Below are 27,500 nucleotides of genomic sequence, written 5' to 3'. Positions count from 1 at the left end.
AGATGTCCTGCATGTGTGGGCCAATATCATGCTCTTTAGCGCTGTGGAAGAAGTGGTTGAATAATGCGAACTGACCGTGCGAGGGAAAACATTTTTTTTTCTTGGAGTTCACGATAAATACAAAGGCAGTGACTGGATTCGAACATGCTAAGACACTTTCACAAACAAGAACCCTAGACCCTGTACTATACATATATTCACTAACACATGCACACACGCACGAACACTCTTCACCCCAACGCCCCTAGTCATTCGGATGAGACGATAAACCGAGGTCCCGTGTGTTGTATGCACTTAGCGCATGTAAAAAAAAAAAACTAAAAAAAACCACGGCAACAAAAGGATTGTTCCAGGCAAAATTCTGTAGACAAATCCACTTCCATAGGAAAAACAAATTAAAAACAACTACACGCAGGAAAATACACACACACACACACACACACACACACACACACACACACACAAATGGGTGGCGCTGTTGTCAAGCGACGCGCTTTCCCTGGGGAGAGCAGTCCGAATTTCACACAGAGAAATCTGTTGTGATTAAAAAAAAAAAAAAATACAAAGTACAAAAAAAAAAATTCAACATACAAATTCAGAGAGAGAGAGAGATTATTTTATTGACTGATTGAGTGACTGATTCACACATTTCCGCCCCAACCCCCTAACTCTCCCCACACCCACGAACACTGTGAGAGAGAGAAAAGAAAGAAAGGAAAGGCAAAAAAAAAAAAAAAAAAAAACAACAACACACACACACAAAAAACAGCTTCCAAAGCGCGGACAATTCCTGTCCAAATACTACCGCTCCAGCCCGTCTGAGCACGGGCAATGCTCGTTTTCACAGCACACCCATTCTTCCTGGTCTGCTGGACACATGAAAACCGTCATCAACATTGACATTCCGATTCACATTCCTTCTCTCCTTCCGCGCTCCCTCCGGATCCCCGATTCCAAGGTTTAACACGACGGCCAGAGCCGCCCTGATTCAAACAGCCATTCGACTTCCATGTTAAAATACACATATACTACGTTTACAGTCTAAATGTAAAAGAAGATTTGTCGATGTCAGCGTTAATTTTGTCGAAACGGAAATCCATCTTCAGTTAAACACTCTCTCTCTCTCTCTCTCTCTCTCTCTCTTCTCTTCTCTTCTCTTCTCTTCTATCTCTCTCCCTCCCCACCCCGTGTGTGTGTGTGTGTGCGTTTCTTTATTTTTTGCTTTGAACGACACCGTCAGGTCTTGTTTCCAAACAACTCCTATGCGAAGGGAACTAACAATGAATGAACTGTCAAGAAAAAAAACGATTGGGCTGACTTCTGACGCTGTACTTACACATTAGCAATTTTTTTTTTCCCTTAATGCGCCTATCACAAAAACCACGCTGACAGTGACATAATGTTTCAAGCCAAAGAAAATAGTCCCCCCCAGCTCGTTTGGGCCTGAGCGCACAGCCACTGCTGCGTCAACGCAAACAACAAGGGAAATGAACTGAAACATGTGCAATTGCGTGCTGCTGGCCAGCCTTATACATTATGCATGGCGCTTTGCCTACACCCCCTTCCCCCCACCCAACCCCCAACGCCCCTCGCCCTCTCCATCTCCCCAGCACACACACACCCAAGGCGAGTCTGGGAGAGAAGGAATCGATTCCATTTATGAAACTTTAACGTTATGGGGCTGAGGAACGATTATGCCACCTCTTCCAAACCGCTGCACAGCAGTGTACTCTACATTTGTACTTGAAGGTTGACCACCAACGGATATGTGCGCACACGCTCCAAACTGATTGCCTGCGATTAACAGACACACGAATAACAATAAACCGCATTCTATCATTACACAGTTTCAGTTTCTCAAGGAGACGTCACTGCGTTCAGAAAAATTCATATACGCTACACCGTATCAGCAAGTCAGATGCCTGACCAGCAGCATAACCCATTGCACTTTGTAAGACCTTGAGTGCATGCATATAGTTTTTATTATATTTCTGTACAAATCAGAGTGGATTTCTTCTACATAATTTTGCCAGAGATCAACATTTACTTTACCACGAGTTCTTTTTCAGTGCGCCATGTGCATGCTGTACACGGGACTTCGGTTCATTGTCTAATCCGAATGACCAGACGCTCGGTTTCATTTCCCAGTCACTTGGGAGAAAGCTCGAGACAGGGAATCAAACCCAGACCTTCCCGGACACAGTACTGGCAGATAAGTGTCTTACCCATTCTGCCACCTTCCTCACACAAACCTCTCTCTCTCTCTCTTCATTTATTCATGTATCCATTTTCCAAATTTCTAAAACAATAATGATAACCTTTCATTATACTCGTGGGATATGCCCGCCTTTCTATTTTTTTCATATTTCAACCAAAGCGAAGAGCTGTGTCGACGTCATGCTCTTCTGAAGGACCACAAAACTGAAACTGCCTGATGTTTTCACATCCCCGAAAACCACTCAAAACCGTCCAACTGAAACAGTTGAAAGTGAGATCCCCATAGTTTTGCGCTTTCTCTTGCAACTACGTCATGGTCTCAGAACTTAACTTCTGACATATATGAAAGTGAGCGCAACGCCATATTCTCTCAGAATTTTGGCCATCTGTGCAATGCATGTTCAACTGTGAAAAACAAGACAGTCTCAGCGGTGCATCTTTCCATTACATTTCCATATCACCTCATCTTTTTTTCATGTCACCCACTGAACATGCTAGGAGCTTTTTTCACATTTGTTTCGTCATAAAGGGTCACTTAGGATATATCTATGTTTGTGAATTTTGTTCAAATTCCCACTGTGGATAGAGTGAGTTTTTTGTTGTTCTTATTTTTGCCGTATTCATCCATAACGTCCATGTGTCACTGTCGTTTTGAAGACACATATCAAAACCAAATAGTTTGCTGTCTCAACTGAAAACTGTATATAACCAAATAATTCCATACACATAAGTATGTCTTTGCAACTGACGCATAATCCTAGCTAACTGTAGCAACCATCAACCAATCTTCATAATTAAAATCTAAACAAAACAAATGAGAGATACAACTAACGTGGAACTGAATTTGCTGATACAATCTAGACGGGTGTAATTGCACGCACAAACACACTGTACACGCGTGCGTGAACAAACACACTGCACATGCGCTTGAGCGTATGCACACACAACATGGACACACACATTACATATACAGACACACACACAGCGCACACAAGACACACTGACTGAGGGAGGGAGACAGAGCAAATCACTCTCATCTCTTTGAGGAAATATCCCGCTATCTACACACACACTCAACGACAAGAATGACTTATTCAAAACACTTCCACATCTAATCAACAAGACCACCTGTAGTGTCCATCACGATGATGAGCCAAATCACACTGTTGTCTTTTTCAATCGGCATCGATCCCTGTTTCTCTCTTCTGTTCTCCAAACACACTGAGATACCATCACACCACCCCTATCACCCCTAACACCTCCACGCCCTTCCCTTTCCCCTCTCCATCCCCGACACTCTTCAATGATATCGATTTCTCTAGAAGCACCCAGCAACAGCTACGAAGGGATGCGGGGAGGGGGATGGGGTAAAGGGGAGCTCTCTACCCACTACCCCTCCCTCCCCTGTCTCCTCCTTCTCCCCAAGCCCCCTCCCAAGGGAGATAGAGCGAGCAATGGAGGTATTGCAACTGAACGCCTCCTGTCCGCCTACACACAGGCTTCCTTTTCCTTGTCCCCTCCATACCCCCACCCCTTCCCCTATCCCCATCGGACACCCAATGCCCTTCACACAACAAGATCCAAGAACATTTTATTTCGATAGTGAAAAAAGAAAAAAAAAAATCGATCGCTCGATTGATTTATACTGGCCCGTTTTATATCGCTCAGCTGAACAACCACCCAGCTTGACCACAAGGTGCCCCCGAGGCTATGAAGTTTCAGTTTCATGGAGGTATCAAAGCGTGATCCATACGCTGTACCACGTCTGGTTTAATTAGATAAACATAAAAAGGGGGATGGGGGGTATGTTTTGGCAACACATAGACCCAAACGCGCTTGTCAAGCCTGGGTGAGAGGCTGCCCAGGATAAAAACAACAACAAAAACAGTACCATAAAACGAAATGAAATAACTAACAAAAGCAACAAATAGGTAACATTAAAATGTGATACAACTGAAAGAATGCAAATGATTGGTGTGAAACTGTGCTACAAATCGATTAGGTGTGTCTTTTGCATGAACAATGTTTTGTAAAAAATAAAATAAAATAAAATAAATAAATAAATAAATAAATAAATAATAATAATAATAATAATAATAATAAAATTGATAACAAAAACTAAATAAACGAACAGACATACGCATATGGGCCCGTAATTATGCTAAATGTACGTGTTGCTAATCAAGTCTGAAAAAAGAAATTAATAAGACCCGAAAATGGACGTGCGGTAGACACCAATCCAAATTAATTTTTCTGATCACCACTGCTGTCATCCCATAATGCTCGAAACTTGTACGAGAGAGAGAGAGAGAGAGAGAGATGGGGGGAGGGAGGGAGGGGGAGAGAGAGTAACCAAGAAGTCGTTAGCTATACAACAGCAGGCTTTGATCAATATAGTTGTGAAGGGATATATGGGAAACCAGACTGCGGACAGAAACTAATCAATGGGAAGCTTTGAAAAGATGCATTTTGAGCTGACAAAAAGATCATTGTGACAAAGGTATTCAATGAAGCAGGGAAAACTAAATGGACGTTCTGTTGAATAAACTCTTTTGACGAAAGCTTTAAACGAAGCAGGAAAACCTGAATGTGGACAAGAAGTTTTGAACAACAGATGTCATGCTGAAAGCATTTCCAAAGGAGGGTAGCCAGAAAACGAACAAGTTTCGAAACCAGAATACGCACATAAAGTACATAAACCAGAATCCTGTCAAGACATTTTGAGAAAGTGCTTTGATAGAACCTAAAATTAACGCACAAGAAAAACAATACGGACAACATACTTTGAGAGCAATATTGGAAGTTTTTTTAACAGCACAATGCCGAACGCGAATGCTAATCTTAGAATATGTGTTTTGACAGAACCTTCCACCAAACAAGAATGGCAATAACCAGAATGAGAACAAAAAGGTTTGAAACCATGATGTGGACAGAAAGTTGTGACCATTGACTCTGATACCAAGAGACGCTAAAAACGAGACAGGAAGAGCGAGAATGCGGACAGTCAATTTCGAAAAGTGTTTTGAAAGATTCAAAGGAATCAGGTAGAAACAAGAATGAACAAGGTTTCGGGGTGATAATGTGCGGTGAAAAACTGCCTAAAATATTCTGACATTCGCCCAGACATTTATGGACAGAAACAGAGCATCAGGATTCAAATGCCAGCGCAAAGTGAACACTGAACTGAAACGATTCCGTTTCAGTACCCCGAGGTGTTACATTTTCTCTTTTGCTGAATGTAGCCAAAGCATTGACAAAAATGCTCCGCTTTTTTCCGGAAACATGATTCGGGAATAAAATGGCTACAGCCCGGTCGTCGGTTCGTGTCAACTGGAGGAGTCAAATTCGTGTTCGCATGAGGTGGGCAGGTGGAAGGAGGGGGGAGGGGGGGAGGGGGTACGGGTGGGGGGTAGATAAACTAATAAACGAAATCTATGTACAGGGTGGGGGGCAAATTGGGGCTTTTTGCTTCATGTACACCGCCGGTAATTTCACTGGCAATAAATCATTAACGATAATTGTGATCTATCAATTTGCATGCAACAACACAACCTGTCTGATCTCGCAAAATGGATCATGGACTGCAAAACGAAAGTCTGTAAAAGTCATCTGCATTTCGTCTGATTGTCAGAGTGCGTAAGAATATACATCCAGTCCCCTTTGGCACACAGTTCTCCCTCTCTTTGCACTGCGAGACACCTCCGCAGTTCGCGGTAGTTATTCCGGGGGGCCAAATGGGAGGAGAGGGGGGGGGGTGTGTGCATGCATACCAATTCGGGACAACAGAACTTGTACAAAATGTAATCATTTCGCACCGCTGTCAGATCGCCATAGTATGCACAGCTGTGACAGAATACATCTGTACGCCAGTGTTGATTTCCATTCTCATTCCCCATCCACCCTAGCCGGAGAACACCTTGACCTCAAGTACAAAAGCCGAAAAGCCATAAATCTCCTTTTCATCTCATTCTCATTTCCGTTCCACGCAAACATCCTGCCCCCCTCACGGGGAAAATGCCAATGAATCTCTCCAGTTTTTATTATCTGGTCTTCAAACCCTCTTGACCCATTGTTGTCAGCCCGATCCGACACTGTCGAATTATCATCACGGACCTACGAGTGTTTGTCGAAGTGTGTGTGTGTGTGTGTGTGTGTGTTTGCGTGTGCGTGTGTGTGTTAATCAGTCTCCGTTCACAGCAAATTGCTATCTTTCAACGACGACTGTTATTAGTCCTGTACCATGTGTTTCACGGACACAATACAATGCACGGAGATGTATGGGGCATGCTGAAATTGTTGTTCCTTGTTACACTGCTTACTTTGAGCATTTTATTTCCCTCCAAAGGCCTCAGTTCCTATCAACAAGCAGGCCCTCAACAGGACTACTATCATATTAATTACTGAAAGGGACTGCTATCACTTTGATTCATCTGCCCACTGTCATTCGATACTACTAAAGAGTATCCAATTTCCGAAGTAGAATAAACTATTTCCTTTCCTGCCCGTTGCCTCAATCCACAACCCCACGGAGGCCTTGAAAGGGACTGCCCTCACATTAATTTAACTACTCAGTGTCCTTCGTTACCACTTCAGAGTATTTTATTTCCCACCAATGGCCTCAATCCCCTACCCCAAGGAGGCCCTGAAAGGGACTGTCATCAGAATTTTTATGTCTACTGACCTTCATTACTACTTCAGTGATTCATTTCCTTAATATTGACTTTTTTTTTCACCAAAGGCCTCAATCCCAAACGCCAAGGAGGCCTTGAAAGGTACTGCCATCACATTAATTTCTCCACACCAACTGAAATGTGGGCAACTGTCCACCCACAAGCGCGACAATCCTCTGAACTTGTCAGTGACAACTGTAATTCCGAACATAATATCCGAAGTAAACTACTTGACTGACAGATACAACGACTAACCAACTGCATAACGTTCAGTAACACGAGGCTGTGTATTCTTCGATAACGCTGGAAGCAGAAGCAGTTAACAAAATAACGTGAATGGGGCACTGAGCTAATCCCTAAGGGTTGTACAATCGTAGCTTGAGACAGTGGCTAACAGTATGTGAACTGTACTGTTTAACAGCGCAAAGAGCGAACGAGATATCCATGGGCCGAAAGATTTGGAAAAGGACTTGAAAAATGTCTTATTCAGTTCTTGCTTGCTTGTTTCATCTGTGTGTGTGTGTGTGTGTGTGTGTGTGTGTGTGTGTGTGTGTACGTGTGTGTGTGTGTGTGTGTGTGTGTGTGTGTGTGTGTGTGTGTGTGTGTGTGTGTGTGTGTGTGTGTGTGTGGAGAAGGTAGATGTTTACACCAGAAACGTTGAACTCAGTAGTAAACAAACGGCATTACAACACAACCTTCGTAGCAAAAATTCATTTTCAGACAAGCATAAAAAAAGATAGCTCTGTCGCACAACGCGCCATTGCTGCTGTCACAACAGGCGGACTCGCTATTTGTCTCCACAAACACTGGAGAAAGGTCAGGGTTTGTTCTGAATGTCAACAACACACACCCGGCCTGCTGTGTGTAAGGGGAGGGTGTCGGTGTTTAAACCCCATCAGCTTCTGGGAACACGAGTCGTGGACAAGTTAATCAAATGTCACCTCTCTCTCTCTCTCTGTCCTTGGCTCTTTTTTTTTCTTTTTTTTTCAGGGACGGTGAGTTGGGAGTGGGTGGAAGAACGACTTCAAGTAAAGCTTTAGGTAAGTGAGAAATACAGCAGCTGAAATAATCCAATAGCACCTCTGGACGGTTTCTGTTGCTGTAATTCACACCCATAATTTTATATATAACATATATTGGCACCGTAGCGGAATAGGTCAGGCGTTGGATTTTGATCGTGTGTTCACCAGTGATCATTGTTCGTGGCCCTATTTCGCTATGGTGTTGTGTCCTTGGGAAAGGCACGTAACTCAGATTTTCTTCACCCCACCCAAGTGTGAATGGGAACCTGACTTCAACTGGGGAAGGAAATAAAACTGCAGAATGAGATGACCGACACCACTTTCCTATACCGAGCCCAAATCACCAGAAACTATGGGACCTCTCTTTTTTTTCTCTTTTTTTTTTCTTTTGAACCTTTTAACATCACCATCAGCGTGAACACTATAACAATGATCATACGCACGAAAGCAATAATTCGATGCACCAAAACAGCACACAATGCCTTCAGTAAATAAAACAAGCCATGACTGTTTACAGTGATTGAATGGATAGGTAACACTGAACAAGATAATCTGAAATGATTCCAACACTGGCTACCTACTGAACACGTTGATAACATTTTTTTAACAACCAGAACAACCTAGACTTATTCACAAACACAGTGCTCACACTGTAAAGCCTCTCATGCAGCTGCAGCCGTCCACCCAGCCCGATCATTACAGTATAACCGCTGAGCGAATGAAAGCGGAAACTGGCCAGACGCGTTCAGATCCAAATACCACTCGGGGCAAAGTCATAACTCGTGCAACTGCATTCTGAATCATACATAATTAGACAATGGTGTTACCGGAAGCAGCAACAGTTCTAACATGGCAGTCAACTGGCCGACAAACAAGAACGAATAGAAACCGGAAAGAAAAGTGAAAGCGGCCGCAGGACCAAAACCAGCTGACCACTGTTAACGCGGTTTTTATCAGTAACCAAAAGCATCCGATCTTTAATGAAAAACGCTGGAATATGTGTTCTCCCACCCACCCCCTTTATTTCAAGACTTAAAAAAAAAAATCTAAATACAGTATGCTTCACTTTTAAGAGAAAATTGCTTCCATTTATCAACGAGACCTGTTGAGGCGATCTCACATTCGGTATTATGACGACACTGAAGCTTTTTGTGATTTGAACTTTGTACAAGTTCCTGGCGTTCAACTTGACGATCCACCCCACACCACCCGCACCCTATCCCTCCCCCCCACCCCCCACCCCCAGGGTAAATCAGTTAGTTTGTATCCCCATGGCCTAACAAAAGAGAGAATCTTGTTGAATCCCCCCTCCCCCCACTTCCCCCGCCCTTAATTGAGCTGCCTACCTTCTGGGTATTTAGGCCTCTTGATGGTGAAGGGCAAAACTTTGGGGTGGGGAGGAGATTAAAGCTAATGCCCTATGTGACACGATTATGACCTCCACAGACCTTGACCTCTACAGGTCCTTGACATCTGGACCATAAATGTCTTCGGGAGAAAGGGTCAGTTTCCATTAGAGACAGTGCGAGACAGACAGACAGACAGACAGGCAGAGAGACAGACAGAAGGGGGAAATAGCAGCAAATTTCAAACGAGTTGTGTTCAACCCGTTCAGTAAGCAAACAGGCGATGTTTACCAAGCATGCCACAACCCTGGAGCACTCACTCACAGGATCGCAACTTTTATCCGAACATGTCACTGAAGACAGAAACAGGTGGGGAGGGGGGTGGGGGGAGCGGCGGGGTTGCTGAGAGAAAGCATCAAACGCAATGACAAATCGAACACCATAAACAGCAGATGGCCCACAAACCCACCAAGAGTGAGGGACGAACCGATTGGGAGCCGATCCATTTCCCTCGGCAACACGCTGAAAGCAGTTTTGCGCGCTGTCGAGGACATGGTTATGATCTTCATCTGATGGCACGGCAATGATGAAACTTGTCGACGAAACTGTGAAACACCGGTACTCATGCTTACAGATTGGGAGCACAAGTATTCGGCCGTCTGATGATGACGATTCTGAGCGGTTTTACCCGACGTGAAAATGGATCCGTAACACACACACACACACACACATGCGCACACGCACTAACCCACACACACATACACACACACTGACAGAAAAAAAAGAAAAGGTTTCGCCTTGCCGCTAACGTGGCCTTGACATGGAATTCGCATCCCCCACCCCACCCCTCCACCCCTTTTCATCATAGTGTGAACTGAATGACTTCTCGCGGCTCTGGTCGTGCTTATCAATAATGCAAACCTTCTGATGACTAAGTTAATGTACATTTGTGATTTGATAAATAATCACGATGGGGTGTCGCAAGGGAAGGAAAAAGATAATCGAAGACTTACGAGACTTCTGGAGAAACCCAGATAATTAGCTTGACTTGAATGAACGACTTTTGGAAAAAGCTCTGATAATTAGCTTGCCTTGAAACATACACACACGTATACATGTATACACGCACGCACATACCACACACACACACACACACAACACACACACACATCATGGACGGTTCAAACCTACGCATGCGCAGTATAAACAGGGCGGGGAGCGCTCACTAATTCCGTCCACATACCGAGGCCCGTCCACATACCGAGGCCCTGATGACAAACTGAAAATCTACACACCTCACAAGCTCACTGCTGTGCAATCGACGGAATAACAATGTTAAACAACTCACTGTTGAATCACGGGTCAACACCGCCTCCACTTCGTGCATGAACCAACACGGGGCTGGGATGCATGAGGCGACCTTAGCAGCACCGAGCGTCAAGCATTTTCCTCAGTATCCGCTAATTCCATGGACTCTGGAAAGACCTCAACGCTAACATGCAAAGTTTGTGCTACAAAGATAGCTCGTGCAACCAAGGCCTGATCGATTGTGCATGTGCTATACCAGCCACATGAACGACATCGTGATCCTGACTTTCAGTTCATACCACAAAGTGAGTCCTTCGGTTTGGAGAAGTTTGGGTGTTTCTTCGGCGTGCCCAGTCGTTTTGTTGTTGTTGTTGTTGTTGTTGTTTTGTTTTTTTTGTTTTGTTTTTTGTTGTTTTTTAAAGGTCGGAAAAAAGTCTTCATCACTGAGACCCTGAAGTATGAAAGCCAAGAGAATTAACTGTTACAAAACATATCGATCGTTATACAAGCATCGGTGATTTTGATTTTGTTGACATATAACCAACTGATGCACTGATTCAGTGTATTCCTACCTTCCCTTCTTTCCAGGCCGTATTCTATCCCTGGCTGGTGTAAGTCCTGTTTCCAACACAAACAGCAGCCCCCATCTATCCTATTCTGTTCAACTTTCTCAATCTCTCTTTACTCTGTACCATGGTACAGGTGGAGACTACAAACAATAAATGGGAATCACAATTAATATACATATTAAAAAAAAACTAAAAAAAACTGTACAGTGCAACGCGTGTCCAGACTGTCGAATGCTGACGATCATACTATTTACACTGAGGACGAAACAAAAAGTCTCCGAGAGACTAGGTCTTTGGATAGCACACAACGCAAGAGATACCATGCATACCTTTCTTCCCAGCAGTAACCAGAAACGCTCTACAGAGCCGACCTCACAAGAAACGGTCAAGAGACGCTGGAGGCTGTGGAGCCATTTCCCCGTATACCCCCCCCCCCCCCCCCCCCCCCATACTTGGCAGCGGCGGACAATGTCATTAGCCAACTTGACGATCCCAATCATTCCATGGCACACCGTCCGTGTAAATATCCCTTTCGCTCATCAGTTTCTTCCTGAGCAAAAGATTGGCGGGGACACGGGTAGGGCGGGGGTGGCTGGGGGGTGGGGGGGGGGGGGTAGGGGAAAGGGGGGAATTTGGGAGGGGAGGGGGTTAACAGTCCAATAGCTCTCTCACATCGAAATGTCAGCCTGTCTTGCAATACAAGCCTACTGCCAACCCTGACGAGCAACCCCCTTCATCCCACTCCCACACCTCACACCCCGACCCAGAGCTCCGTCTTTGAGAATTTCTCAGGGGAAACGGGTGGGCGTGGGGGCGGGGGGGGGGGCAGAAAGAGGCAGAAGGGGAGGGGGGCACGCAATAAGGAGGAGTTGGGAGGTGGGTAAAGAGATTCTGACTCTGCAAAGCTTGAGGTATGAGAGTGGGGGGGGGGGGGGGAGAGGGCGGGAAGGGGGGACGGGAGGAGGGGACGGGAGGAGGGGACAGTATGTAAGAGACCCAGGCTGTCAAGACCTGCTGAGGCCCCAACTTGTTGGTTGGCTCGATCCGAGAGACTGGGGAGGGGGAGGCGGAAGGGTCGGCAGCTGTTGCTGCATATAGATGAGGCAGGGTGCTGGGGGTGAGGGGGGTGAGGGGGGCCAGGGCGCGGGAGGGCTCGGGGACGTTCTCTCTTCTGTCCATGAAGTCTGTGGTCAATTAATACCCACACCCTGTCAGCCACACGGGATTCTGGATGTGTGCTTTGTCGTGGTTGAGGAGAGGGACCCGATGTGGAGAGGGCTGGAGTGCTTCGTTTGCGCTCGCGTGTGCGTGTATGTGTGCGCGCGCGTGCGTGTGTGTGTGAGAGAGAGAGAGAGAGAGAGAGAGAATGAGAGAGAGAGAGAGCGATAGGAAAAAGAGTCAAGCGCGTGCATGTGTGTGTGTGTGTGTGTCTGTGTGTGTGTGTGTGTGTCTGCCTGTCTGTCTGAATACAATACACTGTGCGCCTGCCTAACCATCAATGTGTGTTTCAAAGACGTACATGAAAACACCGTTTATGGGAGGAGCATGAGACATGTTCTATTAAGTTACACATACAAACTCATTTCGAACAAGCATGCTTGCATTTCACCAGTTCTTTCAAACACAAAAGAAATCTCAAAATGCCTCTCTCTGTCTCTGTCCAAAGTGCATGTTGTGTGTAAAGTGCTCTGGCTTCATAGTCCAAAACACGGAAATAACTATTCCACTATCATTTTAAAAGCAAGAAAACAAACCACATTCATCTTGGTATGCAAACACCCTTGCTATTTCCAACACTGCGAATTGTACACGGAATGTCACTGATGAATCTCACTGTTGTTCAAACGGTCTGTTTACAAACACCAGACAAGCGAATGCATCGTCTGTCGTGATCACCTGTTTGTATGATTTCACACGCAACAAGGGAAACTTCATCGTAAAACTACCATTGCAATAACAGAACGCTGAAAGTATCACACAGTCAGTATCGATCGATACTGCGTGAGACGAGGGTAAAATGCATATTTATTATGCCAAAGAAGAAAAAAAGGCTGTTGAAAACTTTTATGCTTATTCGTGACAAAACGTTTGAGTCTTTTTGTTATGCCATACATGTATGTTTCTATAGCACGCAAAAAGGGGATTTTGGCTGCATGAAACTAAAATGCATAAAATGAGGTGGTTTTTTGTTTTTGGTGTTGTTGTTTTTTTGTCTTTTTTTTCTGTCTTTTTTTTTCGTATTCAGCTTCTGCATACTGTCACTGTAAAATTAAGTGCATGAAGTAACCGGCGAGACTGAGTATTTACCTGATTGTGTGAGTCTGATAGCGATTACTTGTTTAAAAACAAAACACGAACACAGTTGCTTTCAATCTTTTTTCTCCAATATGGGAAATATATTAATTTTATGAGGAAAACAAATGGAAAAGAATAATGCTAATGGTACCTTTCAACGATGCCAAGAGCACTCTCCATCTCCCCACCCCCGTGTATGTGTGTGTGTGTGTGTGTGTGTGTGTGTGTGTGTGTGTGTGTGTAATCAACGTAGACCAGGCTGTTCTACGACAGATACTGACAACTTTTTCTTTCGCTGGAAATAGTTGTAAAAGCTGATATTTTATGAAACCTTTAGTTTATGATTGTACAACCCAGAGAAGAGTCCTTTTATTTTATTTTCCCCCCATGTCATTCTAAAAGCCATAAACAACCGACTTAAAGGGAATTTCGTAATGGCTACTTGAATATGAAAAAAAGGTAACATTTTATGCGGCTTGAGCTAAGCTCTTATAGAGTTGTTACTGCTACTACTAATATAGTATACTACGATGATAAAGTTGCTCTTGTAAAGACAGATTTGTCCACCTGTACTTCATAGAACATTATCACGTTTCTTTTTTTTTCTTTGTTTTATATATATATATATATATATATATATATATATATATATATTCCAATTTGGCTACCTTTCCTAGATTAATTCAATGTTCTTACACAACAAAAACCATGACCAATATCAATCACATAAAAATATTGCATTATCTTCTGCTCGTTTCAGCTATCACTTCACCGTTTTATTTCAACAACATAATATGACACAACACATGATAACAGTAACAGATTTCCACCACCACCAAAAAAAACAAAAAAACAGATGGATAAATATGCATTATGCACAACACTTATGTTCTTTTATCTACACTTGCTCAGACACTCAGACAGTCTCGAGGGGGCTGATCCAGGGCCACCACACGCTCTGAACTACATTCATTTTGTATTCCGTGTTTCAGCCATGATCGTATTCCGTGTTTTAGCCATGATCGACTTGTTGCACTGCATGTCAACAGCACCCGGACCCAAAGTCCATTATACTGCACCAACGTATAAGGCCAGCAAAGTCTGATACTTTCGGAATTGTCCTGTCCAGACGACGTGATTCAATAAAGATATTCGTGTCCCTTCACCCCCCTCCTCTCCTGCATTCAGTATTTCCGAAGTAAGGCCGATAACCACTTACCAGCTCTGCAGTAATATACTGAACTGCATGACATTGCCACGCTGAACAGTGGGGTGAAATGTAAAGTAATGCAGTGTAGTGTAATGGAGTGTACTACAGTGTCATGCGCCCGTGACATTGGCTGCTGCGTTACACAGTCAGAATTCTTTAAGACTGGCCACCACTGTGACACAAAGCTGCTTCCGAATGACGTATCCCCCACTTCTACAAAGTAACAAAATTTAGCCCACCACAATTATAATCTAACAAATTTTATCATTCACTATAGTTATAAAATTATGGTCGATCCAAGCTGATTTATTCTTCACTATAGTTATAAAAGTATGGTCGATCCAATTTGAATTATTTAACCCATCATCCATCCTAATTACATGACTGATTGTTTGCACAACACAATAACATTAAGTCCCCGTCCGAAAAAAAAAATTAATATCAAATCATCAATATTCAACCCAAAATATTCCGACCAGTCTTCCAGGCTTCGAGTGATGGATGGAGTGATGCTACTGCTTGACTCCAATTTCTAAATAATCAGTCGTCCTGGCTCACTGCCAGCAAAGCAATGAGGAACACTGGAAGATCCCTTTCTCTACTGTTGACAACACAATGAGAGAAAACTTGGGGAAATGGTGGAAAGTAACACCAGAGCTTCTCGTTCATCAGGTTCGATCATCTGGCTTTCTGTAGACGCCATTATCTGTGTCCCTGAAGGTGACAAATACTTCAAAATAATCCAAGAGTTATGATCATATGATTTCTTTTCTTTCCTCCTCAGCTCTGAATGGAACTGACTTGCAGAAATACATGCATGCATGCCGCCAGATCCTTGATCCAGTCTGCACTGCATCCCAGTTATGTACAAGAGTGACATAACAGACATATCCATTTCCACACCGCCAGTCTCACCCACTTTTCAAACAGTTCATTTTCTGAACACATCATGCAACATTGTGTCTCCCTCCCCAAGTCTCCCTCACCCCTCCACCACTCCTTTTCTTTAAAAGGTTAAGTTCAGTAGAGAACTGTGTTCCATAAACTGGTTGCAACAATGGCTTGGCAGGAAATTCGAGCTATTCTCCCCACTGCTGACAGATCTCACTGCCAGTCACAGCTACCTATTTTATTCACTTTGTAGTCTGATGTTCTTTGCGATCTGATTCACCACAGACTCCAGTAACTTGCACAGAACACGCTCAGCACTTGAGCTTTTCTTTCCATCTGACCGATGCTTATCAGTATGGTGGAGGGGTGGGGGTGGGGGGTGGGGGTTGGATGGGGGCTTGCTCAGAGTTTTATTGGGACTTCGTGCTTTCTAGAAACCAAGCTGGTTTTCAACAAACCATCAGCTATATCAACATGAGCGAAGAAATAAAGAATGAGCATTCCCGTGAGTTGGCAAAGCTGTTTATGCGCAAGGTATGGTGGGTATTTGAACTGATTTAAATGCTTCAGAGAAACACTCACACACGCGCACCCTAATATCACCCAATGTGAAAAGACAAAACAAATAGAATATGACACCGGTTTGTATTAGGTCATCTTGTTTCAAACACCAAATTTTGTTCTTACCCCCAGAAAGCACATTTTAAATCCATCGTGGTTTAAACACTTCATGGCATGTTTCAGCCACATCCAAAAAAAGAAGAAAAAAATTATACATATATCCCTAAAAGAAAATCAATGAAGGTCTTCGGACAAACAATTTGCGATTCCATTAGCTTCATTCCTTTACTGTCTATACTGCTGAAACACAGCACTAGTTATAGCATGGTGTCCACACGCTAATGAAATCTGCCATGTTGATCTGCACTATCCTCTCCTGTTGATCTGCGCTATCGCACACACTCTCTGACAGTCTTCAAAGACCCCACTTGCACTGACATGGATAGACTTCAAAGACTGGACCACAGTACCAGGTGGATTTAATTTCCCTTTGACTTGTTTCCATGATGACTCGCTGCATTGCCATGTTGCCAGCTCCAGGATCAAGTATACAGAAAGTATATATGACATCAAAAGGCAACCATGAAACCAAGACCACCAAATCTCCAGACTACGAGGGGAGGGTGGGGGGGAGTTCCCATTCAGTGATTCTTCTTCCCTTCTGAGCTTCAAAACACACTGCTATGGCACTCCAACATGTCTAACACACTGCTATGGCACTCCAACATGTCTCTCTAACACACTGCTATGGCACTCCAACATGTCTAACACACTGCTATGGCACTCCAACATGTCTCTCTAACACACTGCTATGGCACTCCAACATGTCTCTCTAACACACTGCTATGGCACTCCAACATGTCTCTCTAACACACTGCTATGGCACTCCAACATGTCTCTAACACATTGCTATGGCACTCCATTCCAACATGTCTCTCTAACACACTGCTATGGCACTCCAACATGTCTAACACACTGCTATGGCACTCCAACATGTCTCTCTAACACACTGCTATGGCACTCCAACATGTCTAACACACTGCTATGGCACTCCAACATGTCTCTCTAACACACTGCTATGGCACTCCAACATGTCTCTCTAACACACTGCTATGGCACTACAACATGTCTCTCTAACACACTGCTATGGCACTCCAACATGTCTCTCTAACACACTGCTATGGCACTCCAACATGTCTCTCTAACACACTGCTATGGCACTCCAACATGTCTCTCTAACACACTGCTATGGCACTCCAACATGTCTCTAACACATTGCTATGGCACTCCATTCCAACATGTCTCTCTAACACACTGCTATGGCACTACAACATGTCTCTCTAACACACTGCTATGGCACTCCAACATGTCTCTCTAACACACTGCTATGGCACTACATGCCTCTCTAACACACTGCTATGTCACTCCAACATGTCTCTCTAACACACTGCTATGGTACTACAACATGTCTCTCTAACACACTGCTATGGCATTCCAACATGTCTCTCTAACACACTGCCATGGCACTCCAACATGTCTCTAACACACTGCTATGGCACTCCATTCCAACATGTCTCTCTAACACACTGCTATGGCACTACAACATGTCTCTCTAACACACTGCCATGGCACTCCAACATGTCTCTAACACACTGCTATGGCACTCCATTCCAACATGTCTCTCTAACACACTGCTATGGCACTACAACATGTCTCTCTAACACACTGCTATGTCACTCAACTCCAACATGTCTCTCTAACACACTGCTATGTCACTCAACTCCAACATGTCTCTCTAACACACTGCTATGGCACTACAACATGTCTCTCTAACACACTGCTATGTCACTCCACTCCAACATGTCTAACACACTGCTATGGCACTACAACATGTCTAACACACTGCTATGTCACTCCAACATGTCTCTCTAACACACTGCTATGGCACTCCAACATGTCTCTCTAACACACTGCTATGGCACTACAACATGTCTCTAACACACTGCTATGGCACTACAACATGTCTAACACACTGCTATGTCACTCCACTCCAACATGTCTAACACACTGCTATGGCACTACAACATGTCTCTCCAACACACTGCTATGGCACTACAACATGTCTCTCTAACACACTGCTATGGCACTACATGCCTCTCTAACACACTGCTATGGCACTCCAACATGTCTCTCTAACACACTGCTATGGCACTCCAACATGTCTAACACACTGCTATGGCACTCCAACATGTCTCTCCAACACACTGCTATGGCACTACAACATGTCTCTCTAACACACTGCTATGGCACTACAACATGTCTCTAACACACTGCTATGGCACTCCAACATGTCTCTCTAACACACTGCTATGGCACTCCAACATGTCTCTCTAACACACTGCTATGGCACTCCATTCCAACATGTCTCTCTAACACACTGCTATGGCACTCCAACATGTCTCTCTAACACACTGCTATGGCACTCCAACATGTCTCTCTAACACACTGCTATGGCACTCCAACATGTCTCTCTCATTCATTTCTTCTACAAAAGTTGATACATCAGCCCAATGGAGTGCAAGTTACTGAGTCAGCATGAGTCGGCACAATGCATAAATTTCTCCAATTGTGGAATATAATGGTGTCAAATAATCTGCGACTGCACTTTCACATTTTTTCCCCATCAGCAGTGCATAACTGATTGTCTCTTCCAAAGGAGAACAACTAAGCAGGCTGAGCCTGCACGATGCGTTACTCAGTCAGCTGAGTATAACTGAGTCAATCAGTCTGACATTCAGCTGAGTATAACTGAGTCAATCAGTCTGCCATTCAGCAGAGTATAACTGAGTCAATCAGTCTGACATTCAGCAGAGTATAACTGAGTCAATCAGTCTGACATTCAGCAGAGTATAACTGAGTCAATCAGTCTGACATTCAACAGAGTATAACTGAGTCAATCAGTCTGACATTCAACAGAGTATAACTGAGTCAATCAGTCTGACATTCAGCAGAGTATAACTGAGTCAATCAGTCTGACATTCAACAGAGTATAACTGAGTCAATCAGTCTGACATTCAACAGAGTATAACTGAGTCAATCAGTCTGACATTCAGCAGAGTATAACTGAGTCAATCAGTCTGACATTCAGCAGAGTATAACTGAGTCAGTCAGTCTGACCTTCAGCTGAGTAACAATCAGTCTGACCCTGCACAACACATTTCTCCAACAGCGGAATATAACTATGTCAGTCTGAGCCTGCACTACAGATTTTTCTACCAAAATACTAAAACAGTCCATCAGTCTGCGCCTGTGCTATGAATGCCTCCTCCATCAGTAAGAAACAAACAAGTAAGTCAAAGCCTGCACTACACATCACTGAACTGGCAGTAAATAATTTAGTCCATCAGATTTCTTCCTCAGTGGCATATCGTTCAGTCAATCTGAACCTACACAACAGATTTCTCCAATAGCAGAGTACAGCAGTCAGTATGAGCCCACACAACAGATTCCTCCAACAGCAGAGCATAAGACTCAAATAACAGAGTCAATCTAAGCCTGCACAACAGATTTCTCGAATAATGGCAGAGTATAACCAAGTCAGTTGGAGCTCCCACAACAGCTTTCTCCATAATGGAGAGTAAATCTAACAGAGTAAAACTCAGCCCCCAGATTTCTCAAACAAACAGTGGAGTGTAACTGAGTCAGTGTGAGCCTGCACAAGTCAACAGATTTCTCCAAGTTTATATTGCACTCTAGGACACCACCACAACACAGAGAACAGCTGTTCATCATCTTTTCCCCTCACCCTACCTAAGCTTGCATCTGACAACACAAATGGGACCTGAGTAGTTCCAAACATTAGCATCCATGAACAAATCTCCACTCTCAAGTTCAAGGGAAGGATGAGAAAACCCCTGCCCTACACTCAGTTTGAACTGGAACATTATCATCTCGCTTCCTAGGTGCCTGCCCCGTAAAACTTGTTCACCACAGCTTCCATAATCACTACATGTTGATGAGATTGTGGAAACAACAGGCAAGACCCAGAATGAAATCAGCTGGCTCGCTCATGACCGAAATGAATGGAGAAAATTTGTTGGTGCCTTATTCTCTGGCTGGAGCGAAGAAGATCGAAGAAGATTGAGTATATGTTATAACAAGGCAAACTAAAGTTACTGGATGTTAAGCTTCATTTTCTGCTTGCTAATCATCATTTACACAGATCAATTACACAGATCAATATGTAATCAACAATACTGCAATCAGCCTCCCACTCTTACAAAAATGAACAAATGCCAGTGACGAAAACCTTGACAGGACTCACCCCAAGCACAGAAGTGGAGGAGGACCAGTCCTGTCAAGGCGCCGGCAGATTCACTGGGGATGTCATTAGAGGGACGTGTTGATGGTCTCCAATCTGGGGGGAGATTGCTCAGTCGCTCACTCAGTATGGCTACACGGCTAAGCCATTATCATCGTCAGAGTAGGGGGCTTCGTATGTAGTGTCCTCAATACGTTAAATCAGAACAGGCAGTACTGAACACCACCAAGTATCTCAGAAGCAGTGCAGGGTCTCTTCTGGTGAGTTGCATCCTGACAACCTAAACACTGAAATTGATAGTTCCCTGTGGACTGCTGACAGAATAGATAGAATAGAACAGAATATGTATTTATTACCAAGTGTACCGGGGTCACAAGGAATACTGGTATAATGATGATAGGGACTGTGACAAACCCAGGTGTGACTGAATGGAGGACTCAAAGTGTGCGGTGTGGGAGTAATGCCACTGAAACAGTACATATCAAGGTGCAGAAAAACAAAAAAGGATTTCCAATGAATGTAAAGGGAGGGGGGTGGGGGGGTGGGGAGAGAGAGAGAGAGAAAGAGAGAGAGAGAGAGAGAAGGGGGGTTGTATGTGTATATGTCTGTTTGTCTGTCTGCATTTGTATACATGTTTGAAAAAATGTCATGTGCTTCACATTATGCATCATGTATTCATACTTATTAGTGTGCATGTGCATGTGTATTCATACTCATTCCAGACACACATTATGTTACAAGAGACCCGCATTGCTGTATCCTGTTCCTTCCCTATTACTTTTTTTCTCTTTCCCTATGCTGATGTCAGCAGCCTGTTCTATTTAGTGTAAGTACTGCACTAACAACTTGGCCATGCACAGTTGACATGTATCCAAGCAAATCTCCAACACATGTTAAAGCGCAACCCATAAGTTAGTCTACAAATCTGTGCAGTACCTTTCTTCCTTTCCCAGTTCATAGTCTGCACCTCCCACACTCACTCATCCTCCATAAGTGAGCTTTTATGTGGAACCATTTTTATTCCACCATATAGGCAGCCTTAATCCATTTTCAGGGATGTGCATATTGAGTATGTATGTCCTTCCATTACTTGGACAAACACTAACATGAATCAAGCAATGTTTTACATGCACTGTTGATATTTTGCATGTGTACTGACACAAGCAGGATGAAGGCACCAGTACAGTTACATAATATGTTGAACTGGGGATCAGAAACAAATCTCCACCTTCAATCCACCTGGCATTGATACCAGGACCGAAGCCAAGGCCATAAGATTTAACCATTCAGCTATTGCATCTCAACCTGGCACTGATTTAACCATTCAGCTATTGCATCTCCACCTGGCATTGATTTAACCATTCAGCTATTGCATCTCCACCTGGCATTGATTTAACCATTCAGCTATTGCATCTCCACCTGGCATTGATTTAACCATTCAGCTATTGCATCTCCACCTGGCACTGATTTAACCATTCAGCTATTGCATCTCCACCTGGCATCTATTTAACCATTCAGCTATTGCATCTCCACCTGGCACTGATATCAGGACTAGGACTGAACCAGGACACTAAGATTTAACCATTCAGCTATTGCATCTCCACCTGGCATTGATTTAACCATTCAGCTATTGCATCTCCACCTGGCACTGATATCAGGACTGAACCAGGACCCTAAGATTTAACCATTCAGCTATTGCATCTCCACCTGGCACTGATTTAACCATTCAGCTATTGCATCTCCACCTGGCATTGATTTAACCATTCAGCTATTGCATCTCCACCTGGCACTGATATCAGGACTGAACCAGGACACTAAGATTTAACCATTCAGCTATTGCATCTCCACCTGGCATTGATATCAGCACTGAACCAGGACCCTAAGATTTAACCATTCAGCTATTGCATCTCCACCTGGCACTGATATCAGGACGGACCCCAGGACCCTAAGATTTAACCATTCAGCTATTGCATCTCCACCTGGCACTGCACTGATTTAACCATTCAGCTATTACATCTCCACCTGGCACTGATTTAACCATTCAGCTATTACATCTCCACCTGGCATTGATTTAACCATTCAGCTATTGCATCTCCACCTGGCATTGATTTAACCATTCAGCTATTGCATCTCCACCTGGCATTGATTTAACCATTCAGCTATTGCATCTCCACCTGGCACTGATATCAGGACTGAACCAGGACACTACGATTTAACCATTCAGCTATTGCATCTCCACCTGGCATTGATTTAACCATTCAGCTATTGCATCTCCACCTGGCACTGATTTAACCATTCAGCTATTGCATCTCCACCTGGCACTGATATCAGGACTGAACCCAGGGCCATAAGATTTAACCATTCAGCTATTGCATCCATCAATCCTTATAATCACATTGGACTTGTTAAAAAAAAAAAATTTCAGTTGAGTCTGATGATCATAACTAACATATGATAATGTGTAAAACTAAAAGGATGGAAAAAAAAAAACCACCTAAAAACACTTGTAGGAAAACAAATACATTGTTGTTTGTTTATAACAAAAATATATTGCAGAGCCATGAGTTCAGTTCAGTTCAGACTAGTGTCAGTTACACATGGAGGCATCACTGCATTCGTACAAATCCATATACGCTACACCACACCTGCTAAGCAGATGCCTGACCAGCAATGTAACTGGACACACTTGGTCAAGCCTTGAGAAGAGCCATGAATCATACTGAAATTGAACATTTAGAGAACTCACTGAAATCACTATTTTCAAGCCCTAAAGATTTATTAATCAAAAATTTGATTTAATTTTTAAAAGAATAATGGGAATGCCTCTGTCACAGTCTGTGTTCTACTGCAACTATAAAACCTTATAAATTATGAGTTATGGATCACACAAAAATAAAAATAATGTAGCTCAGGAGATGGAATAAGCTAATCAGCCCACAATCAGATCGGATTTGTCATGACATGCTCATGCAGTCAAAACCTTCTACCCATCATCAGCAAGAGTTTATGCAGAGAACACAAAGTGGGCTTCTTTTTTTTTAATTCTTATTCCAAGTAAGAGGGTGATTTACTGCTGTAGATGGGTTTCAAATAATACCACTAGTTCTAATAATAATAATAATAATGATTAGTATTTATATTGTGCTGAATCTTGTGCAGAGACAAATCGAAGCACTTTCACACCAGTCATTCACATGCATGCATAACTTGAGAAACTGAAGATGAATAAGAGGCAGGGGAGGGAGGCTATCATAGAAAGAGGTCGTTTTTATTCTTTTAAGGCCAGACCTAAAAGAGCTGAGAACAGGGACCTGACAAAGCGAGAGAGGATGTTCATACCAAAAGCAAGGTCCAGAGACACCCAATGAATGGCAGCCGAGAGTGGAGTTGTTTGAATCTGCATTCCTTCACTCAACCCATCCCCTATCCACAGTCCCCTTCCACCTGGCCCCACCCAGTATGCACACACACACACACACACACACACACACACACACACAAACTAATCCTACTGCTGCCTACTCCCCATTATCACCAGCCTGGGGGGGAAAAAACAACGACTTGGTGTTCATTACCACCTATTACCACCAGCTGCCATGACAACAAATGAAGCTGACATTCTGGTGAAAAGACTTGTCACACAATAATGTCAAACCCTCCCCTTCAATCCCCTGCCCCATAATTTCTTCATTCAATACAAAGATCAATATTCATTCTAACATCCATATTTCCATCCTTGCTTTGAGTCTGAGGGAAGGCCAAAAAAAAAAAAAAAATAAAATAAAGAAAGACAAACCTCAAAAAGGAAGGATTTTTGCAGCCACATTCCAAATAATGCTATCAATTACATGATAATCAATTTCAGATGATACAATCGATAACTCACTCCTGGGTTCCACAAAATACTGACCACCAATCACAAGCTCCATACTGTCCCTTAAACCACTTCACACCAACCGAACCCAACCCCCTTTCAATCACTCCTTACATCTCATTCCCACTGCTCATTATCACCTGCTGAGACGCAAAATTGCCAGTGAGGCAAGTTTCAGCACCGAGCTGTGCATACCAAAGTAGCCTGTCTGCACTAGGTGACAGTCCCCTGTCGACACTTGGCCTACTGGCAGGAGAAACAGGCAGGATGTGATGCCATGACAACCCGTCAATAAGGGTGAGAGGTATTGGCACCATGCAGAAGGATAGAGAGGAGCTATCTGTATATATCAAGAGAGAGAGACTGCCAGTTTCAGATCAATAGGAGTGATTATGCAAGATGCTGGTGCTGAACGGCCAAAAAAACAACAACAATATGAATATGGCAGAATGTTTTGCAGTGCAAAAAGAAACAGGTTTGTTAAGCTGCATGTACAAGACAAGAGGCTGTTTCATTTTACATGGCACATTACATGTAAGTTGATTATAGTATCACAGAGATGCTATATCACTGTATGGCTGACGAATATCTGAATGAATACTTTTTCATTCCTTTATAACTTACATCTGCCCACATGTATAATCATATGCATATAGGATGCATCATATAATATACATGCATTCATTTATGCTTCCTTCTTGAGTGTGTGTGGGAAAGGGAGGGAGTGAGTGAGTGAGTGAGTGAGTGTGTGTGTGTGTGTGTGTGTGTGTGTGTGTGTGTGTGTGTGTGTGTGTGCGTGCGTTCTGTGTGTGTCTGTGTGTGTGTGTGTGTGTGTATGTGTGTGTGTTGTGTATCCATATGTTTACAATCAAGTATACAATATATATATATATATGCAAATATGTCTCATGCGTTTGCATGTCTAAAATTGGGTGTTGAAGAAATATTCCACTTCTCCCATAAAACAACAACAGAAGTCAGGGTAAATCAAGAATGTACCATGTTCCACCATACAAAAGTTTCAAGGACTGGGTCTTCAATTTACCCCTTTCCTGGGTTACAACTGTTAACAGCCAGCCAGGAAGAAAATAAATATCAAGCTACTATTACATTAACATATGCCAAAGGCTTGTCAGAAACTGAGAAAGGCAAAGAACAAAACCTCCCATATAATCTTATGCAAAAGTCTGCTGTAAAGTGTAAACCATTCAATATACTGCTATCTCAACTTGCCCATGCCAAAGATAAGAACCCCTGATGACAAGAAACATTCAGAACTTTAAATTAATAATGTATCACACATCTTGTGATGAATGTAACAATATTCATATAACTTTTATAAGACATTCATGTAAGGAAATGGGCATAATAATGAGTCAAACTGAAGAAAGACAAAGCATCAATTGCTGCTGTGGCAACAGAGAAGAACAGTACATTATCACTGGACAGAGGATCTCTTAAAGTTCAAGAAAAACATCAACATTTTGGACCCAGACTAAAATATCACACAGACCACAAAAAACAACAACAAAACAGCAGAAACTGCATAGGAGATTATGCAAAAGGGAATCATCTTTGTCACTGCAGGTTGTGTCTTAAGGAAAATGAAAGCAGCAGCAGAGGTTATGTGTGTGGAGGGTGGTGGGGGGCGGTGGGGGGGGGGGGACCGGTACATAGTACATGTATGTTTACATTATGTTTAAATTATTATGTCTGCAGTACTGTTCTCAGATCTCTCTCTCTCTCTCTCTCTCTCTCTCTCTCCCCACCCACCCCCACACCCCACGCCCCAGGAACAATGGATCTCTTAAAGTTCAAGTAAAACATCAACATTTTGGACCCAGACTGCAGGTTGTCTTAGGAAAAATGAAAGCAGCAGCAGAGGTTATATAAATATGTGGGGGGCTGAAGGGGGTGTAGGGGGGGTGGGAGAGACAGGAGTGCATTGCACATATATGTTTACATTTTGCAGCATTGTTTTCAACTCTCCCCCCCCCCCCCCTCCCTAGCCCCCCCTCCCGCACCTCCTTCCCCTCGTCTCTCTCTCACCCCACCAGTGCCATTGCCAAGAGAGACTTTTCCTCGACAGCATTCTTCTTTCTTCTTTCCACCGACCTCTCATTTTCCCAAGGGCATAGTTATATGGTTGCTCTTTAACGTATTCTTGTCTTTATGACAACGCAGGCAGAATTTTTATCTCATACTAAAATCACCATACTATCAAAAACATCAAGGAGACAAATCAAGCAAGGCAATGACATTCACTAATTCAGTCATATTCATAGACTGGTCATACAGTGACTGATGAAATCTAAATTCTAATGCATAAAAATGTCACAATCTTAGAATATGATCTCATATGGGATCTCATTAAGCTGTTCACATCAAATATAACCCATTTTCACAATACATTTTAAAAACACATAATCATAAGTCTCAACACTGTCTGTGATGCATGAGCCCTACAAAGAAAATGCAAGTAAAAGAAACATAAGACTGAGATGGAGGTGGTAACTTAATAATGCAACACACTACATCACTACATGACATCCATGTATTTTCTAAACATTAAAATTACTTGGACCACACTTCAGCAGTTTCAGTGAGTGTTGAGTTCCATACATGAGCATTCTGATCAAATCAATGTTTATAAAACATCATATCACTGGTTCATTCACATCAATTCATCATTTCTGCCTCACAGTACATGTTGTACATGAGTCATCCTCATTTAAGATTTTTTAACAATAGCCTGGTTTAACTACTTTTACTGAACTGAATCAAAGATAGGTCACTCCTTCTGCAAGTGTGACTCACCACCAGTTCCAGTTGTCACAGAAGGTATTGTAATATAAAATAATAAATAAAGGTTTTCTCACATTCTGGTTGTGACAATATTATGCAAATGTACTTCAATTATACACAGCATACCGGTTTCCACTCTGTTGATGGTTCTATCTCATGACGTATTATAATAAAATAAAATAAAAATCTCTTGTGTCCTTGTGTGAATCAGAATGTGTCAGACTAAAGCAATGGTTGCAGGCATTTTTAATGAATGGACCAATGATAAAAGCATAAGGAAAAAAATAACTATAGGTTTCGATCATTGACAGGTTTTTACGAAATAAACAATGTATTTTGAATATTGTGGTGGCAAAAGCACTAGTTAGCTGTCGCCGTTACATGTATGTTAAACCAAAGCAACTCTTTCTA

The 27,500-nt window shown here is 43.0% G+C and overlaps 1 protein-coding gene across 3 annotated transcripts in view; it reads right to left on the bottom strand.

The window, feature by feature from the left end:
• The window catches only part of LOC143290370 (follistatin-related protein 5-like), a 121,058-nt gene that overhangs the window by 92,668 nt on the left and 890 nt on the right, over positions 1-27,500 (bottom strand). Inside the window, exon 2 of one of the 3 annotated variants that reach the window (XM_076599766.1) lies at positions 20,414-20,506. The exons of 1 other annotated variant lie outside the window; for it this stretch is intronic. The gene's annotated coding sequence lies outside the window, so the exon portion shown is untranslated. Of the gene's footprint in view, positions 1-8,558; positions 8,579-20,413; positions 20,507-27,500 lie in introns of those variants that run through there. One more of the 3 variants, XM_076599775.1, reaches the window with a different exon arrangement.

The sequence above is a fragment of the Babylonia areolata genome, chromosome 1 (genome assembly GCF_041734735.1).
Source record: "Babylonia areolata isolate BAREFJ2019XMU chromosome 1, ASM4173473v1, whole genome shotgun sequence".
Classification (NCBI taxonomy): Eukaryota; Metazoa; Mollusca; class Gastropoda; order Neogastropoda; family Buccinidae; genus Babylonia; species Babylonia areolata.
Note: the sequence above shows the minus strand (reverse complement) of the source record. Positions and strands in the feature narration are given on the sequence as shown.